The sequence below is a fragment of the Oncorhynchus gorbuscha genome, linkage group LG06, assembly GCF_021184085.1.
Source record: "Oncorhynchus gorbuscha isolate QuinsamMale2020 ecotype Even-year linkage group LG06, OgorEven_v1.0, whole genome shotgun sequence".
NCBI lineage: Eukaryota > Metazoa > Chordata > Actinopteri > Salmoniformes > Salmonidae > Oncorhynchus > Oncorhynchus gorbuscha.
The window spans coordinates 64,504,023-64,523,004 of NC_060178.1; the positions used below are offsets into that span (position 1 = coordinate 64,504,023).

An 18,982-nucleotide genomic window follows, 5' to 3' on the forward strand; every position below is an offset into this window, starting at 1 on the left:
CTGTGCACAGGCATAAAAGTTGGTCTAATTTACTTGAAAAAATAGTCTGCTCAAGTGAGACTTTGCCCTTGTGTTTGTTGGCTATTTACATGGTTTTGATCACAAGGTAGGTTGTTTTTCTATGTTTGAATTTCAACTGCTAGGGAAGAGAAGACGATGCTTCTACTCGTCAGGCACAAAAACATGACTAGTCGCGCTACCACGGTAACCTCCCCTTTAACTTATTTGGGACTGGGGGGCAGTATTGAGTAGCTTGGATGAATTAGCTGCCCAGAGTAAACTGCCTGCTACTCAGGCCCAGTTGCTAATATATGCATATTATTAGTATATTTGGATAGAAATCTGTTTGAATGATGTCTGTGAGTTTACCAGAACTCATATGGCAGGCAAAAAACTGAGAAAAAATCCAAGTAGGAAATCTAAGGTTTGTAGGTTTTCAAGTCTTAGCCTATCCAATATAAAGTGTCTTTGGGGTCATATTGCACTTCCTAAGGCTTCCACTAGATGTCAACTGTCTTTAGAACCTTATTTGATGCTTCTACTGTGGAGGTGGGAATGAGAGCTGAATGAGTCAGGGCTCTGCCAGAGTGCCATGAGCTGATCACGCGCGCTCATGTGAGAGCGACCTGCGTTCCATCGCATTTCTACAGACAAAGGAGTGCTCCAGTTGGAACATTATTGAAGATTTATGTTAAAAACATCCTAAAGATTGATTCTATACTTCGTTTGACATGTTTATACGAACTGTAATATTATTTTTTGTCTGAACTTTTGCCTGGACTTGCCAGCGCCTCGCGAGTTTGGATTGTGTACCAAATGCGCGAACAGAAAGGAGGTATTTGGACATACATGATGGACTTTATTGAACAAATCAAACATTTATTGTGGAACTGGGATTCCTGGGAGTGCATTCTGATGAAGATCATCAAAGGTAAGTGAATATTTATTATGCTATTTCTGACTTCTGTTGACTCCACAACATGGCGGATATCTGTATGGCTTGTTTTGTCGTCTGAGCGCTGTACTCCGATTATTGCATGGTGTGCTTTTTCGGTGAAGATTTTTTGAAATCTGACACAGCAGTTGCATTTAGGAGAAGTTTATCTAAAGTGTCATGCATAACACTTGTATTTTCATCAACATTTATGATGAGTATTTCTATGAATTGATGTGGCTCTCTGCAAAATCAGCGGATGTTTTGGAAGCAAAACATTACTGAACGTAATGCGCCAATGTAAACTGAGATTTTTGGATATAAATATGAACTTTATCAAACAAAAAATACATGTATTGTGTAAAATGAGTGATCTTCATCATATGACAAAGGTTAATGATTCATTTGATGTATATTTCTGCTTTTTGTGACTCCTCTCTTTGGCTGGAAAAATGGCTGTGTTTTTCTGTGACTAGGTACTGACCTAACATAATAATTTGGTGTGCTTTCGTCGTATAGGCTTTTTGAAATCGGACACTGTGGCTGGATTTACAACAAGTTTATCTTTAAAATGGTGTAAAATACTTGTATATTTGAGAAATTGTAATTATGGGATTTCTGTTGTTTTGAATTTGGCGCCCTGCAATTTCACTGGCTGTTGGCGAGGTGGGACGCTACCGTCCCACATATCCCAGAGAGGTTAAAGGGGCAGGTGAACATTTTTGTCTCGTCTGTGATATTTTGGTTAAAAGACTCAGGTCCCAATTTTTTTAATAAAACAATATAACACATATATTACTAGTAAGAAGTAAATTAGGTATTGTTTTAGAAACATTACAAAGTATGTCCATTTGTTTTTGTGTGTTGGTGTAATTTTCGCAGCTAAAATATATTTTGTTTATGAAAAGGTTTGTTATCTCCGCTGTTATGTTGTCCTGTCTGAACTGACAAGGTAAAGATAAAACCTCATTCATTGGGACCAGCTCCTTCACAACATTGCTCAATTATTATACATGTAGTGGCTGGTAAATCTACCTGCCAGGGTGGCTGGTGGACCAAATTGCCCCCTTACCCTGAATGAATCTCATCAGTATCTCTAACATGGACACCTCTCCAATATCAGTTCCTTTATAATCACAGATAGGTGACAGGACTGGATAGGATTTATCCCTATTTCTTATCATGTCGTGCCATGGAAGCTAGTTAAAACGTACTATTTAGAGACTGCTTCTGTGGGTCTGGACTGGGAGCCCTCTCTCGCTCTCTGGCCTGCCCTTGGATCAGTTGGTTCTGCCCACTACAAAGCAAATTCCACCTGGTAGAAAGAGAGGGTGACTCAGGGTCTAGTCAAGCCAAGGTGAGGGCTCTCTTCCAGCATCATACCACCATGTGATGCTATTGAGCCAGCTTGTCTGTTTTCGTCTATCATCTCTCTTGCTCTGTCGTCCTTGACAACCCTGGGGCTTCAAGCTGTGAGGAGGACTGAGGGACATATTGCCTTTCAAACTGGGCAACCGTGAAACACTTTTCTCCCTCTTTTTAAATGGAAGAGACTGCTGTGAAGATGCTGTTTGCACCCCCTCCCCCACAGCACTATGTGTATTTTAAGCTCGCTTGCTGAGGTGGGCAGCTCATATTAATGTAGGTGTGAACAGCAGGGGTTCATTTTTGGATCATTAATGAATCCCGTTTCTCTCCTCTTCTCTGCAGGCCCTCGTCTCGTCTCGCCTCATAGACTGCTGCTCACGCTGAGGTAAGGTGCTCTTCAAAGACAACTGGATGTGCTGTTCTGTGTGTATATTCTTTAGGGTGTGGGTGTTTGTGTGCATGCATGTGATTTCATACAGTGTGTGTGTACGTTCACACATCCCATGTGTGTGTTATTTTGTGAATGTGTTGGTGTCACAGGATGATAGTAATAATATAATAATATATGCTATTTAGCAGACGCTTTTATCCAAAGCGACTTACAGTCATGTGTGCATACATTCTACGTATGGGTGGTCCCGGGGATCGAACCCACTACCCTGGCGTTACAAGCGCCATGCTCTACCAACTGAGCTACAGAATTTAACATGGCACAGAGCTTTGCATTTGCTGGTTCTATGATTGGTTCACTTGTGGACCCTGGCTTACAATGGCTCATATTGACTGAATCACATAGCAACTATACCTGAATCAACAGCATCACAGTCTCACAGAACATTCTCACACCGACTTTGACCTGGATTTTGAAGTGGGATTAGACACGCCCACGACCTGAATATCTTTATCTGATTTTAACATCCAAAAACAGAAATGTGAACTGACAAACAGCACACGCATGTACACACGCATCGGCAGAAAGAAGCAAGGGGGCAGCCACCCATATCGAAGGCAACTGGATCCCAGTGAAGGGGCTTTGTTGGGGAGGGAAACGACAGCATGGAAATCAAAGGACCCCTGCTGCCATTGCTCAGGCCTAACTTTGTCAAACATGGGTCTGAACCCAAGCAGGATGGAAGCTTTTCATGTCTTTGGGTTGGCTTCATCTAGGGTTGGGCAATAGTACGATAGCATTGTAAATTGCCGATGATTGACAGCCATCGTTGATGGTGACAACATCGTGATGTAACAGACGATGGTTAAGCCTATTGGATCTTGACTGACGCTGTGTCTCGCAGCGCACGGCAGGGCAGCACACAAGTGCCATTTTGAGGAATATTCCTATTCCTATTTGCTATAGCCTATTTCAATAAATATGTTATATAGCCTACAGAACGCAAGAGAGGAATGTAGGCCAGACAGAACAGAGAATTCCACCAAAGCGGTGCAAAATTCAAAGCAAGAAAATATTGTTTCTCTCTTCGATGCGTGGGCAATAGGCAAAAGCAGTAACCTTTTTTTATTTTAGCGACTTTGTCTAGCTGTAAACAACAACAACTAAAAACAACTAAAAAAGCCTATATTCCATTCTCTCGTCATTTTATAGGCCATGAATATGACTGGCGGCTATGCTACATCGTTTTATGCATAGCTTTCTCCCAACCAAACAATGAATGTAACAGAGTTCCATCTCCAAGTTATTTGAATCGCCTAAAAAAAAAAGTAAGGTAGCCAGAGGACTAATAATGAGGGAACATTCAATGGCTTATAAAAAAAATGTCATTACAAGTTTAATCAAGTTGAAGCTTATTTTGTAAGAAATTATCCATGCGGTTCGGGTAATCCCTCCATGTGAGGTTGAAAACCAAACGGCCAATAATCTATCCTCCTCCTCCTAGCCCTATCATAAAAGCTTCAAGACAAGTAAAAATGATGAACAGCAGCTTATTTCTAGCCTACAAAGTTGTTGTGGCTTTCAAAAAGAGTAATAATGAAAGTCTGTAGCCTAAACCTAGGCCTAGGCTATTCTTAATCACAGCTTTATGAGAGAGTGAAAAAAAAACTATATTTATTTTTATATCATTTTACGAGACAGATAAAGTAATTATTATCCATTTCTGCTTCTAGGCCTATAACCTAGCCCTCTAGGGTAAGACAGCCCGTTTCTCATCAGACAGTCACTGCGCCATCATTTGCACACCCCACCGATACATGCACACAAACCTCTTCTGCTCCGCCACCAGAAATGGATATTAGAGAAGATTTTCCATTGCCTTCACTTAGCCTCTTCCCAGGCTTTGAACAACTTCTTTCAGCATGATTCATCCAGCTGCATTCGATTTTGAGCTATAGCCCAATAGGGGGGCAGCCCAATAGGGGTGATATCATCGTATATTACAATATTTTAGGGGTACATAATCATGATAGGACAAAGGTTTCATCACCATACTAGTACGGAGCCTGACCCTGCCAAATTACAGTACAGTGGAGTCTTTCTTTTCAGTCCCTAAACAGATGATTCCTTGCTTCCAACCCTATGTTTTCATTGTATCAACGGTTGTACTGAAAGACCAGGTTCAAGGGGCTTAAGACTCTCCTTGCACACCCTTGCTCGATGTTGTGGCGTAACATACAAAGGTCACACATTCATGTCTCACAGTGTTACCTTTGGTTTCTCACCAGCTGTCTTTTTCTATATTCTCCTTGTATTCCTTCTTCCTTCCTCCCAAAGGATGAATGATTAATTTAAAGCCTCCAGATAATAGTTCAGTTGGTGCTCTAGCGCCGGTGCCCTGGGTCACTTCTCCTTCTCCCACCTTCAGATCACAGTACCCAAACAAGAGGCCCCTTTCTCTGTCCCTGGCAACCCACAAGCTCGGCCTCTTAGATCAACCACCCCCCCTACGGCTGGCAGTGCTTTCACTCCCCCCCCCCCCCCCCCCCCTTCCTTCTGGTGTTGGTGTACTAATGTGTTTCTATAATTCATTGTTAGTTTGGGAAAGGCATGTTCACCCAGCCCCGATCACCCGCAGTGATGCATCTGTGAGTGATTTTCCAATGACAAATAAATGAAATCGGTGGGGTGAAGGGAGGGTGAGGAGAGAACAACAGGAAAACAGACGATTCATTATATTTATTCTGTTGCATTGAGCAGGCCAACGTGTCAATCATCTGCAGAGCCTTGTTTCATTCCAAACTTGCCACTTTATGAATTGGAAAAACTTAGTGAAAGAGATGTACTTACAGCACACACTAAGGCTGACCCCATTTAGTTGACTGGTCGATTGTTTTTTAGTCGATAGACTGTTGGTCGACCGAGATTTAGTCGAGCATGAGCAAAAAATACATAATATCATGGTGTACAGGACAACTATCTAATCCACCCATGTCTGAGTGGACTGATCCATTGTAAATTCCGTGGGGTTGGCACAGTCCATCAGTGTGGTACGGAAATTGTATATGGCTATATTACATAAAATTGAAGTCGGATGTTTACATACACTTAGGTTGGAGTCATTAAAACAGTTTTTCAACCACTCCACAAATTTATTGTTAACAAACTATAGTTTTGGCAAGTCGGTTAGGACATATTCTTTGTGCATGACACATGTCATTTTTCCAACAATTGTTTACAGACAGATTATTTCACTTATAATTCACTGTATCACATTTCCAGTGGGTCAGATGTTTACATACACTAAGTTGACTGCCTTTAAACAGCTTAGAAAATTCCCAAAAATGGTGTCATGGCTTTAGAAGCTTCTGATAGGCTAATTGACATAATTTGAGGTGTGTTAACCTCTGGCCAAAAGCCAGGGAAAATGCAGAGTGCCAAATTCAAATATACTACTATAAAAATCTAACTTTCATTAAATCACACATGCAAGAAAGCAAATTAAAGCTACACTTTTTGTGAATCCAGCCAACATGTCAGATTTCAAAAAGGCTTTTCGGCGAAAGAAAGCGATGCTATTATCTGAGGATAGCACCATGGTAAACAAAGGGAGAAACCATATTTCAACCCTGCAGGCGTGACACAACGCAGAAATAAAAATATAATTCATGCCTTTGACGAGCTTCTTTCGTTGGCACTCCAATATGTCCCATTAACATCACAAATGGTCCTTTTGTTCAATTAATTCCGTCGATATATATCCAATGTCCATTTATTTGGCACGGTTGATCCAGAACACCGGTTCCAACTTGCTCAACGTGACTACAAAATATCTCAAAAGTTACCTGTAAACTTTGAAATATTTTGGCAAACTACTTTTGTAATACAACTTTATTTTTTTTAAACGTAAATAATCGATAATATTGAAGACGGGATGATCTGTGTTCAATACAGGAAGAAAACAAACTGAAGCTAGCTTTCTGGTCACGCGCCTCTATCTAACAGTACACTTCAAGTGACCCTCGTTCAAGATGGCCGTACTTCTTCATTACACAAAGGAATAACCTCAACCAATTTCTAAAGACTGTTGACATCCAGTGGAAGCGATAAGAACTGCAAGAAGGTCCCTTAGAAATCTGGATTCCCATTGAAAAGAGAGTGACTTCAAAAAAAGAACATCTGAATGTTTTGTCCTTGGGGTTTCTCCTGCTAAATAAGTTCTGTTATACTCAGACATGATTCAAACAGTTTTAGAAACTTCAGAGTGTTTTCTATCCAAATCGACTAATAGGCATATCTTATCTTCTGGGGATGAATAGCAGGCAGTTGAATTTGGGCATGCATTTAATCCGGACATGAAAATACTGCCCCATGTCACCAAGAAGTTAACTGCCTTGTTCAGGGGCAGAACGACAGATATTCTCCTTGTCAGCTCGGGGGATCCAATCTTGCAACCTTACAGTTGACTATTCCAATGCTCTAACCACCTGCCTCTTGTTGCACTCTACAAGGAGACTGACTGCCTGTTACGTGAATGCAGTAGAAGCCAAGGTAAGTTGCTAGGTAGCATTAAACTTATCTTATAAAAAACAATCAATCATAATCACTAATTATAACTACACATGGTTGATGATATTACTAGTTCATCTAGCGTGTCCTGCGTTGCATATAATCGATGCAACCTTGGGGGATGATTTAACAAGTGCATTTGCGAAAAAATCACAATCGTTGGACGAATGTACCTAACCATAAACACCAATGCCTTTATTAAAATCAATACACAGAAGTATATATTTTTAAACCTGCATATTTAGATAAAAGAAATCCAGGTTAGCAGGCAATATTAACCAGGTGAAATTGTGTAACTTCTCTTGCGTTCATTGCACACAGAGTCAGGGTATATGCAACAGTTTGGGCAGCCTGGCTTATTGCGAACTAATTTGCCAGAATTTTACGTAATTATGACATTGAACAACCTTCAATGTTACATGTAACAAGAATATTTAGACTTAGGGATGACACCTGTTAGATAAAATACCGAACGGTTCCATATTTCACTGAAATAATAAATGTTTTGTTTTTGAAATTATAGTTTCTGGATTCAACCATATTAATGACCAAAGGCTCGTATTTCTGTGTGTTATGTTATAATTAAGTCTATGATTTGATAGCGCAGTCTGACTGAACGATGGTAGGCAGCAGCAGGCTCGTAAGCATTCATTCAAACAGCACTTTAGTGCATTTTGCCAGCAGCTCTTCGCAAGCACATCGCTGTTTATGACTTCAAGCCTATCAGCCTAATGACTGGTGTAACCGATGTGAAATGGCTAGCTCGTTAGCGGGGTGCGCGCTAATAGCTTTTCAAACGTCACTCGCTCTGAGACTTGGAGTAGTTATTCCCCTTGCTCTGCAAAGGCCGTTGCTTTTGTGGAGCGATGGGTAACACTGCTTCGAGTGTGGCTGTTGTCGTTGTGTTCCTGGTTCGAGCCCAGGGTTGGAGCGAGGAGAGGGACGGAAGCTATACTGTTACACTGGCAATACTATAGTGCCTATAAGAACATCCAATAGTCAAAGGTTAATGAAATACAAATGGTATAGAGAGGGTCCTATAAATACTATATTAACTACAACCTAAAAGCTCTTACCTTGGAATATTGAAGACTCGTGTTGAAAGGAAACACCAACTTTCATATGTTCTCATGTTCTGAGCAAGGAACTTAAACGTTAGCTTTTTTACATGGCACATATTGCACTTTTACTTTCTTCTCCAACACTTTGTTATTGCATTATTTATTATTTTGCATTAGCCAAATTGAACATGTTTAATTATTTATTTGAGGATAAATAGATTTTATTGATGTATTATAGTAAGTTAAAATAAGTGTTCATTCAGTATTGTTATAATTGTCATTATTACAAATAAATAAATACAAATCGGCCGATTAATCGGCTTTTTTGGTCCGCCAATAATCGGTGTCGGCGTTGAAAAATCGTAATTGGTCGACCTCTAGAGGAAACAGGTTCAAAAGCATCAATATCCGCAGTAAAACGAGTCCTATATAGACATAACCTGAAAGGCCGCTCAGCAAGGAAGAAGCCACTGCTCCAAAACCGCCATAAAAAAGCCAGACTACGGTTTGCAACTGCACATGGGGACAAAGATCTTACTTTTTTGGAGAAATGTCCTCTGGTCTGATGAAACAAAAATAGAACTGTTTGGCCATAATGACCATTGTTATGTTTGGAGGAAAAAGGGGGAGGCTTGCAAGCCGAAGAACACCATCCCAACCGCGACGCATGGGGGTGGCAGCATCATGTTGTGGGGGTGCTTTGTTGCAGGGGGGAGGAAGGAAAATTATGTGGATATATTTAAGCAACATCTCAAGACTTCAGTCAGGAAGTTAAAGCTTGGTCGCAAATGGGTCTTCCAAATGCACACTGGGAATGTGATGAAAGAAATTAAAGCTGAAATCAATCATTCTCTCTACTATTTTTCTGACATTTCACATTCTTAAAATAAAGTGGTGTTCCTAACTGACCTAAGACAGGGAATTTTTACTAGGATTAAATGTCAGGAATTGTGAAAAACGGAGTTTAAATGTATTTGGCTAAGGTGTATGTAAACTTTTGACTTCCAACTGTGCAACACTAATAAAAATATTATTTTAGAGCAAATATGGTTTCCCTTGCATTGGATAGTGGTTGCTGTCCACGGATCAGAAACACATCAGTGCGCATTTGAATTGGTGCCTTTTCCTCGGCCATGTTGATATGTGCATAATAGCAAAGTTACCCAGCATATTGGTGTTGAGAACAATGCGGCAGAGGCAACAGCAGAATGAGCTGCCTTTTCCTTATTGTCTAACAGTGAGGAGAGAGGAAACCCCAACTTAATTAGGTCTATAATCAATAGCCTAAGTGTTGAATGTGCCTGGCTTTATAAATCATCAATACATCCACAGATGACAGATCCTGTATCTGTTTCCTGTTTAGTGTTTGTTTAATAGCCCACTGATTCCGTGAGCACCGAGCCTCACGCAATAACATGTCAAGTAAACGATTTCACAAATTCAGCTGTTTTTATTCTTGCTTTGCTGTAATATAGCAAGATAGTCCCTTTAAATACTTAGTCCCTTTGAATACTTAGTCCCTTTGAATACTTAGTCCCTTTGAATACTTAGTCCCTTTTGAATATTTAGTCCCTTTGAATACTTAGTCCCTTTGAATACTTAGTCCCTTTTGAATATTTAGTCCCTTTGAATACTTAGTCCCTTTGAATACTTAGTCCCTTTGAATACTTAGTCCCTTTTGAATATTTAGTCCCTTTGAATACTTAGTCCCTTTGAATACTTAGTCCCTTTTGAATATTTAGTCCCTTTTGAATACTTAGTCCCTTTGAATACTTAGTCCCTTTGAATACTTAGTCCCTTTTGAATATTTAGTCCCTTTGAATACTTAGTCCCTTTGAATACTTAGTCCCTTTGAATACTTAGTCCCTTTGAATACTTAGTCCCTTTGAATACTTAGTCCCTTTGAATACTTAGTCCCTTTGAATACTTAGTCCCTTTGAATACTTAGTCCCTTTGTATACTCAGTCCCTTTGAATACTCAGTCCCTTTTGAATACTTAGTAGCTTTACACTTTGTTTTTCTTTTTTCGTTGGAACATTCTCTCCTTGATTATTCATAACTTACTTAGTTTATACTGTTCCAAATTGTCCGAATTTTTAAATGTATATTAATAATAACGCTCTATTTCTTGATCTCCTTCTCTTTGTTATTATTATTATTATTATTATGATCATAAGTAATGTCATTATCATTAGTAGGTTTAGTATACCTGCCTTGTATAACCACCATTGAGCTGTAGGCCAAAGAGCATATAACACAATAGATCTGGTTTAGATAAAACAATGAAAAATATATATATTTTTATTTTTATTGTTGTATCTTTAAAATGAACAAGATAAAACAAACATTCAGATAGGATGATGGGGACAATTTCAGTGAAAAACACAAGAGGGCAACAGTACTTGTGCAACGTTTCAGAATGATAACTTCCAAAATGAGTGTGCTACATGACATTTATCATGAAGTCACCCAGGTGTCCCACACAAGTAGCCCAAATGTACCCAAGTGGCCAAATTGGTGAAGGTATACATTTTGAAACACATAACTATGTACAAAATACCAAAATGGTATTCTAACACACCACCCCAAAAAATGGAGAAAAAAAATATGGGGGAAAAAATGAAGAAAAAAATATATACATTTACAAAATAATATGGGTAACATGGATAACTATTTACACACTTTCAATATTTGGAAGACCCTCAGTCCTCTATCAAATCAAATTTATTTATATAGCCCTTCGTACATCAGCTAATATCTCAAAATCCTGTACAGAAACCCAGCCTAAAACCCCAAACAGCAAGCAATACAGGTGTAGAAGCACGGTGGCTAGGGAAAAAACTCCCTAGAAAGGCCAAAACCTAGGAAGAAGCCTAGAGAGGAACCAGGCTATGAGGGGTGGAGATAACAGAACATGGCCGAGATTTTCAAACATTCATAGATGACCAGCAGGGTCAAATAATAATAATCACAGTAGTTATAGAGGATGCAACAGGACAGCACCTCAAGAGTAAATATGAACAGTTTAGGGTTCCATAGTCGCAGGCAGAACAGTTGAAACTGGAACAGCAGCAAGGCCAGGTGGACTGGGGACAGCAAGGAGTCATCATGCCAGGTAGTCCTGACGCATGGTCCTAGGGGTCAGGTCCTCCGATAGAGAGAAAGAGAGAATTAGAGAGTGCATACTTAAATTCACACAGGACACCGGATAAGACAGAAGAAGTACTCCAGATATAACAAACTGACCCTAGCCCCCCGACACAGACTACTGCAGCATGAATATTGGAGCCTGAGACAGGAAGGGTCAGGAGACACTGTGGCCCCATACGATGAGACCCCCGGACAGGGCCAAACAGAAAGGATATAACCCCACCCACTTTGCCAAAGCTCTACACAATATTGTGCTGCTGATGCCAGGTGCCATAGCAGTCTCTTTCTGCATAGCAGTCTCTTTCTGCTGTAAAGCAGAGGGTCACCAAGCATGTGGCGCAGATGATGGAAAATCACATTGTGGGATTTTTATGAATTTATTTGCAAATTATGGTGGAAAATAAGTACTTGGTCAATAACAAAAGTTTTATCTCAATACTTTGTTATATACCCTTTGTTGGCAATGACAGAGGTCAAACGTTTTCTGTAAGTCTTCACAAGGTTTTCACACACTGTTGCTGGTATTTTGGCCCATTCCTCCATGCAGATCTCCTCTAGAGCAGTGATGTTTTGGGGCTGTTGCTGGGCAACACGGACTTTCAACTCCCTCCAAAGATTTTCTATGGGGTTGAGATCTGGAGACTGGCTAGGCCACTCCAGGACCTTGAAATGCTTCTTACGAAGCCACTCCTTTGTTGCCCGGGCGGTGTGTTTGGGATCAATGCCCTTGCTGATGGAAGGTTTTCACTCAAAATCTCACGATACATGGCCCCATTCATTCTTTCCTTTACACAGATCAGTCGTCCTGGTCCCTTTGCAGAAAAACAGCCCCAAAAAACATGATGCTTCCACCCCCATGCTTCAAAGTAGGTATGGTGTTCTTTGGATGCAACTCAGCATTCTTTGTACTCCAAACACGACGAGTTGAGTTTTTACCAAAAAGTTATATTTTGGTTTCATCTGACCATATGACATTCTCCCAATCTTCTTCTGGTTCATCCAAATGCTCTCTAGCAAACTTCAGACGGGCCTGGACATGTACTGGCTTAAGCAGGGGGACACGTCTGGCACTGCAGGATTTGAGTCCCTGGCGGCGTAGTGTGTTACTGATGGTAGGCTTTGTTACTTTGGTCCCAGCTCTCTGCAGGTCATTCACTAGGTCACCCTGTGTTTTTCTGGGATTTTTGCTCACCGTTCTTGTGATCATTTTGACCCCACGGGGTGAGATCTTGCATGGAGCCCCAGATCGAGGGAGATTATCAGTGGTCTTGTATGTCTTCCATTTCCTAATAATTGCTCCCACAGTTGATTTCTTCAAACCAAGCTGCTTACATATTGCAGATTCAGTCTTCCCAGCCTGGTGCAGGTCTACAATTTTTTTTCTGGTGTCCTTTGACAGCTCTTTGGTCTTGGCCATAGTAGAGTTTTGAGTGTGACTGTTTGAGGTTGTGGACAGGTGTCTTTTATACTGATAACAAGTTCAAACAGGTGCCATTAATACAGGTAACGAGTGGAGAACAGATGAGCCTCTTAAAGAAGAAGTTACAGGTCTGTGAGAGCCAGAAATCTTGCTTATTTGCAGGTGACCAAATACTTGTTTTCCACCATAATTTGCAAATAAATTCCTTAAAAATCCTACAATGTGATTTTCTGGAATTTTTTTCCTCATTTTGTCTGTCATAGTTGAAATGTACCTATGAAGAAAAGTACAGGCCTCATCTTTTTAAGTGGGAGAACTTGCACAATTGGTGGCTTACAAAATAGTTTTTTGCATGCACGTGTCATGTAAAGAGAGCAAGGATTAAGGGAATAGGGAATGTTTTTCTAAAGGAATCAGAGATTTTGGTAACGGAACTATTCAGTCAGAAAAGGCTGTAATTTATGTTGCAGCTTCAGCAACGCGGTAAACACGTTGATGTTCTGTGGCGCTCGCTGCAGCTGGGAGGAGAGAGGGAAAATGGATGCCAGTCACACAGTCACTTGCTGTCTTTTTCTTTTTGACGTTGAAAATGTTTGTCTAATCGATTGGTCGAAAGAACAGACCTCTCTTGGTTGACTTTTTTTCGGACACCCCTAGTACGTACACACACATGAGTATATTCTGACTCATGCACACATGCACTCTTTGTGCACACAAAGACCTTCTGACACCTACACTATCTGGCACATACACAGTGTCTTAGGGCACTCGCATGAACCCATATAACTCCCTCTATTTCACACATACTCTATCTTCTCTCCTATCTCGCTTTGTCTTCCAACTCTCCTCTCTCTCTGTTTCCTCCACTCTCCTCTCCCCCATATCTTCTCCCTATTTTATCCATATGGCTGGGTGCTAATAACCCTGGTGGCTATGCTGGTGTCGTCCTCGGGCTGTGGGGCGGGTCATGTCCATCTGTCCCAGGCTGCTAATTACCTAACGGGATTAGCCGTTCCCTGGACAGCACCCTGATCACAGTACCTCAGGGGCCAGGCCTGCCCTAAGCACCCATCACTCCCATTGATCCCCATTGATCTCTCACACCTGGGGAGCACTAAGTCTGGACCAGGTTTCATTTTACCATGCTATACCCCTCTTCCAATAATCTGCCCACAGGGTGATGAGGGGGGGGGGGGGGGGGGGGGGGGGGGTGCGCAGCTGCTGTACAGATGGGCCACCTGATGATACATCTGCGGAAGGGGGGAGGTGAAGGGTTTGGTGAGTGAGAGAAATTAAGAAAGAGAGAATGTGTGTGTGAAAGAGAATTTGTTTAGGACTGAGATGGTTTACAAATAAGGTAAAGGGAGAGGAAGGATGTGTCAGGGGTTTTGTACAGTCTGGTGTTTGAGAATTAAGCTGAGTTGTTAGCACTGTGTGTGTGTGTGTGTTGTCTACAGTTTTACATCATGTAATGTATCATGTTATGATATCAATATACCTAGCTAATGGAAAATGTAATGTTGTCTCACCATCTCTTACACAACCCACACTGTCTGTGTCCCTGCATACCCCTACTGAGTCCTGGTTATGTCTCAGCTCATTCTAAGTTATTTAAAGCTCTTCCTCTGCTTCCCCCTGTCTGTCAGATCTACTTACCCTGTCTCTCAGCTACTCTGGCTGATGAAGTGATATTTTTAAGGAGACTTGATCAGCATCCAAATGGAACTACTTCTTCTCCAGTACAAAGCGCTCTTGCAACATAACATTTTTACCTCCACCTTTCCTGGGCAGATGTTTGCCTAATTGATCTCCCGGCATTCCTTAATTGATTAATTGGAGTTAAATGGGAATTGTGTTCTGTGTAATGGATTTTCTGTCTTCTGTCCAAAGTGCCAGCGAAAGAAACAGAGGGAAAGAGAGAAGGGAAAAGAGATGGAGAGGGAAAGGGAAACGAGAGTGTCACTTACAGCCAAACTAGCTGTATGCGACCAGTACGTCAGTCTCTCAGGGTTGGTGACATCGCCCCCAGGGGCATCATGGGGCCTGCAGATGGGATGTCATAGCTGGAGCCCCATTGGACAGGTTAGGGATTGGAGGAGTAGTTTTATGTGTGTCTGGGACTTTGGTTGAAGCAGCCCTGGGCGAATTGGTGTTGGACGGAAGTGCACACACTCAGTCCTTTATAGAGGAAAGCTAGGGCTGCTATTAACCTACAGGCCAGTCAAACGTTAAGACACACCTAGTCATTCATGGGGTTTTCTTTATTTTCACTATTTTCTACACCGTAGAATAATAGTGAAGACATCACAACTATGAAACAACACAGTGTGGAAAATAGTAAAAGTAAAGAAAAACCCTTGAATGAGTACGTGTGTCCAAACTTTTGACTGGTACTGTATATTATGGTGTATGCACAGTGTATTTGGAATGTATTCAAACCCCTTGACTTTTTCCACAAAACGTAATAGTTTTCCTCATCAATCTACATACATACAGTACCAGTCAAACGTTTGGACACACCTGCTCATTCAAGGGTTTTTCTTTATTTGGACTATTTTGTACATTGTAGAATAATAGTGGTGACATCACAACTATGAAATAACACACATGAAATCATGTAGTAACCCAAAAAGTGTTAAACAAATCACTATTTTAGATTTTTCAAAGAAGTCATCCTTTGCCTTGATGACAGATTTGCACACTCTTGACATTCTCTCAACCATCTTCACCTGGAATGCTTTTCAAACAGTCTTGAAGAAGTACCCACATATGCTGAGCACTTCTTGGCTGCTTTTCCTTCACTCTAGTCCAACTCATTCCAAACCATCTCAACTGGGTTTTAGGTCAGTTGATTGTGGAGGCCAGGTATTCTGATGCAGCACTCAAACCCTCTCTTTCTTGGTCAAGTAGCCCTTACACAGCCTGCAGGTGTGTTGGGTCATTGTTCTGTTGGAAAACAAATGATAGTCCCACTAAGGGAAAACCAGATGGGATGCCGTATCACTGCAGAATGCTGTGGTAGCAATGCTGGTAAAGTGTGCCTTGAATTCTAAATAAATCCCTGACAATGTCACCAGCAAAGCACCATCACACCACCTCCTCCATGTTTCACAGTGGGAACCACACATGCAGAGATCGTCAGTTAACTTACTTACTCTAAGTCTCACAAAGACACAGCGGCAGGGTAGCCTAGTGGTTAGAGCGTTGGACTAGTAACCGAAAGGTTGCAAGTTCGAATCTCCGAGCTGAAAAGTTACAAATCTGTCGTTCTGCCCCTGAACAGGCAGTTAACCCACTGTTCCTAGGCCGTCATTGAAAATAAGAATTTGTTCTTAACTGACTTGCCTAGTAAAATAAATGTCAAATAAAAAATAAAATAAAACCAAAAATCTTAAATTTGGACTCGTCAGACCAAAGGACAGATTTCCACCGGTCTAATGTCCATTGCTTGTGTTTCTTGGCCCAATCAAGTCTCTTGTTCTTATTGTTGTCCATTAGTAGAATGTATGCACACATGACTGTAAGTCGCTTTGGATAAAAGCGTCTGCTAAATGGCATATATTATTATATATTATATTATTAGTTGGAGTTTTTTACTTTTTATTTAACTAGGCAAGTCAGTTAAGAACAAATTCTTATTTTCTATGACTGCCTCGGAACAGTGGGTTAATAACTGCCTTGTTCAGGGGCAGAACGACATATTTTTTCCTTGTCAGCTCGGGGATTTGATCTTGCAACCTTTCGGTTACTAGTCCAACTCTCTAACCACTTTGCAGCAATTCGACCATGAAGACCTGCTTCACGCAGTCTCCTCTGAAAAGTTTATGTTGAGATGTGTCTGTTACTTGAACTCTGAACTCTGAAGCATTTATTTGGGCTGCAAAATCTGAGGCTGGTAACTCTAATGAACTTATCCTCTGCAGCAGAGGTAACTCTGGGTCTTCCTTTCCTGTGGCAGTCCTCATGAGAGCCAGTATCATCATAGCGCTTGATGGTTTTAGCAACTGCGCTTGAAGAAACTTTAAAAGTTCTTAATTTTCCGGATTGACTGACCTTCATGTCTTAAAGTAATGATGGTCTGTCATTTTTCTTTGCTTATTTGAGCTGTTCTTGCCATAATATAGACTTGGTCTTTTACCAAATAGGGCTATTTTCTGTATACCACCCCTAGCTTGTCACAACACAACTGATTGGCTTAAACGCATTAAGAAGCAAAGAAATTGCACAAATTACATTTTAACAAGGCACACCTGTTAATTGAAATGCATTCCAGGTGACTACCTCATGAAGCTGGTTGAGAGAATGCCAAGAGAGTGCAAAGCTGTCAAGGCAAAGGGTCGCTACTTTGAACAATCTAAAATATATAATATATTTTGATTTGTTTAACACTTTTGTGTTTACAGCATGATTCCAAATGTGTTATTTCATAGTTTTGATGTATTCACTGTTATTCTACAATGTAGAAAATAGTAAAAAATAATGAAAAACCCTTGAATGAGTAGGTGTGTCCAAACCTTTGACCTGTACTTTATGTATAAAAAACAATATGCCTTATAGCAATGGGTCTGTATAATTATGTAAATGAGACTCGGAATTGAGCTTCCTTGAGTTTCCTTTGATTATCCTTGAGATGTTTCTACAACTTGATTGGAGTTCACCTGTGTTAAATTAAATTGATTGGACATGATTTAGAAAGTCACACACCTGTCTATATAAGATCTCACAGTTGACAGTGCATATCATAGCAAAAACCATGCCATGAGGTCAAAGGAATTGTCCATAGAGCTCCGAGACAGGATTGTGTTGAGGCATAGATCTGGGTAAGGGAACCAAAACATTTTTGCAGCGTTGAAGGTCCCAAGAACACAGTGGTCTCAATCGTTCTTAAATGGAAGAAGTTTGGAACTACAAAAACTCTAACTAGATTTGACTTCCCGTCCAAATGAAGCAATCGGGGGAGAAGGGCCGTGGTCAGGGAGGTGACCAAGAAAACGACGGCAACTGTGACAGTGCTCCAGAGTTGCTCTGTGGTATGGGAGAACCTTCCAGAAGGACAACCATCTGTGCAACACTCCACTGATCAGGTCTTTGTGGTAGAATGGCCAGGCGGAAGTCACTCCTCAGTAAAAAGCACATGACAGGCCGCTTGGAGTTTGCCAAAAGGCACCTAAAGATTTTCAGACCATGAGGAACAAGATTCTCTGGTCTGATGAAACTAAGATTGTACTCTTTGTCTTGAATGCCAAGCATCACGTCTGGAGGTAACCTGGCACCATCCCTACAGTGAAGCATGCTGTAGGGATGATGTTCAGTGGCAGGGAAAGGGAGACTAGTCAGAATCGAGGGAAAGTTAAACAGAGCAAAGTACAGAGAGATCCTTGATGAAAAACTGCTCCAGAGTACTCAGGACCTCTTACTGTGGCGACGGTTCACCTTCCAACAGGACAACGACCCCAAGCACAGAGCCAAGACAATGCAGGAGTGGCTTCGGGACAAGTCTATGAATGTCCTTGAGTGGCCCAGCCAGAGACCGGACTTGAACCCGATCGAACATCCCTGGAGTGACCTGAAATAGACTCTCCCCATCCAACCTGACAGAGCATGAGAGGATCTGCAGAGAAGAATGGGAGGAACTCCCCAAATACAGGTGTGCCAAGCTTGTAGTGTCTGAATTCTTATATGAATGTGATATTTATTTTTTTAATGTACTTGCAAACATTTCTGAAAACCTGTTTTTGCTTTGTTATTATAGGGTGTTGTGTGTAGATTGATGAGGATAATAAAAACATATGATCTATTTCTGAATAAAGCTGTAAAAGCTATAAAAGTCAATGGGTCTGAGTACTTTCCGAATGCAGTGTACATACTTTTGTGAATAGCCGTGTTGCTGTGTAATCATGTCTGCGTGTCTCTGGCAGCCTTTCCTTATGTATTTCACGGTCTCTCCCTGCTCTCCCAGCTAGCTCCACTAACCGCTATAAATACTGTCCCAATCGCCCCTAGTTCTGCACAGTGTCCTCTCCTGTCCGAGTCCTCTTCTCACCGCTCCACTTTCCCAGCTGCTTCATGTATGAACCGCCTCATAATAA

General features: G+C 41.1%; 1 protein-coding gene across 4 annotated transcripts in view; it reads left to right on the top strand.

Annotated features, from left to right (window-relative positions):
* The window catches only part of LOC124038241 (bifunctional heparan sulfate N-deacetylase/N-sulfotransferase 2-like), a 194,987-nt gene that overhangs the window by 73,199 nt on the left and 102,806 nt on the right, over positions 1-18,982 (top strand). For all 4 annotated transcript variants that reach the window (XM_046353852.1, XM_046353850.1, XM_046353851.1 and 1 more), the window contains one exon: positions 2,645-2,687. The gene's annotated coding sequence lies outside the window, so the exon portion shown is untranslated. The remainder of the gene's footprint in view (positions 1-2,644; positions 2,688-18,982) is intronic.